Source organism: Aptenodytes forsteri, unplaced genomic scaffold (assembly GCF_000699145.1).
Source record: "Aptenodytes forsteri isolate BGI_AS27 unplaced genomic scaffold, ASM69914v1 Scaffold302, whole genome shotgun sequence".
Taxonomy (NCBI): domain Eukaryota; kingdom Metazoa; phylum Chordata; class Aves; order Sphenisciformes; family Spheniscidae; genus Aptenodytes; species Aptenodytes forsteri.
The window spans coordinates 188,985-190,646 of NW_008794555.1; positions in this window are offsets into that span (position 1 = coordinate 188,985).

Sequence of the window (1,662 nt, forward strand, 5' to 3'; positions counted from 1 at the left end):
TGGTGGGGGGGGCACTCCCGGGGCGGGCTGGAGGGATGGACCGAGGCTCCAGGGGCTCCAGGGGGGATTTTCGAGGCCTGAGCATCTGCTGCTTTTCCATATGCCCTTGCCCAGGTGTCTGAGCGCGGGCTGGGACGGAGCCTGCGGCAGAGGAAAGCTCGAAAGAATATTGTGCCACTGCTTACACAGTGTGGAAGTACCCACATATCTTCTCTCCTGGGTTTCCTACATCTGACTTCCTGCCTGCCTGCCTGCCTTCTCACCTTTTGCCTTGCCTTGCCTTGCCCTGCCTTGCCTTCCCTTCCCTCTTCCTCCCTCTCCCTCTGCACTAAGCAGCACCTTGGGCACAGCTGCCCCTAAATACCTGCAGTATTTGCCTGCGAGGGGCAGAGTGCTCCCCGGGCATGGGGGAAGCCTCACCATGCTCATGCCATGCTCATGTCACGCTCACACGTGGTGAGAAGCAGTTCCCCCTCGCTCCCCACCCCCATGTCTCAGCCCTGCCCGCCGATGCTGGCCAGCCCCTGCATGCCCTCACTGCTGCGCCCGGTCCCAGTCCTGCACCCACCCCACGTCCATCCTCCCTGCAGTGGGGCCCAAAGCGAAGGTGGGGAAGGGGGTGCCGTGCTCCTGGCCAGGGCTGGCCTGGCTGCTGCAGCTCTGCCCTGGGACTCCTGGATCCCTGGGAAAGAGCTCTCCCGGCAGCTGGGATGATCAGGAGCTGGTGGGAGGGGGACACTTTGGCGCCCACCAGCCACCACGGTGTATGATGGCACATACAGCCAGGAGGTGATCAGCCAGCAAGGTCCCCAGGCCACTGGGCCAGTACCACCATGTGCCAGCTGCTGAAAACCCAGGCAGCCCAGCATCCCTGTCCTGTCCCCAGGAAGCACAGCATCCCTGTCCTGCCCCTGGGATGCTCAGCATCCCCATCCTTCCCCTGGGAAGCACAGCATGCCCATCCTGCCTCTGGATGCTCAGTATCCCTGTCCTGCCCCTGGGATGCTCAGCATCCCTGTCCTGTCCCAGAACAGCACTGAATCCCTCTCCTGCCTGAGGGCAGCACAGGACACCCCAGCATCCTCCCCCTTTCCCCAGGTAGCACTCATCCTCCAGCCCCTCCCCAGGCATTCGCATTTACACTCCCCATGGTGTGAAGGCGTTGCCCGAAGGCTGCTGGCACTGGCTGCGGTGAGGGCACTGCCCGAGTCCCAGCTGCCAGTGGCAGAGCCCCAGCTGGAGGCACAGTCACGGCAGCGCACGTCTGGGCTCGGTGGCACACAGCATCTGCCACCGGGCAGCTCCTGCCAAACAGGCCCCCACACTCCCTCTGGTACGTTCTCCCCGGTGGGGCTACCACCACATCTTCCACTTGCTCTTTACCAGGCTGGAGGCACCGCATGGTCCTTCAGGCAGGTGAGGGTGGGCAGGGAGGGAGCTGCGCTCCATGCTGCCGTACCTCCCACACCGGTAGAGATGCATCCGCTGAGCACCCACCGGCAGCACCCTTAAACCCTCTCCCTCCCCAGGTGCTCCCTGCCCTGCTGATAGGGCCAAATCTGTGAAGTCAGATCCAAACCAAAGCTGAGGTCCCGGGATCAGTGTTGGGGTCCCGGAGCAGGGGACGTGGAGAGCCTGACCCAGGGCCCCCGCACACCGTCA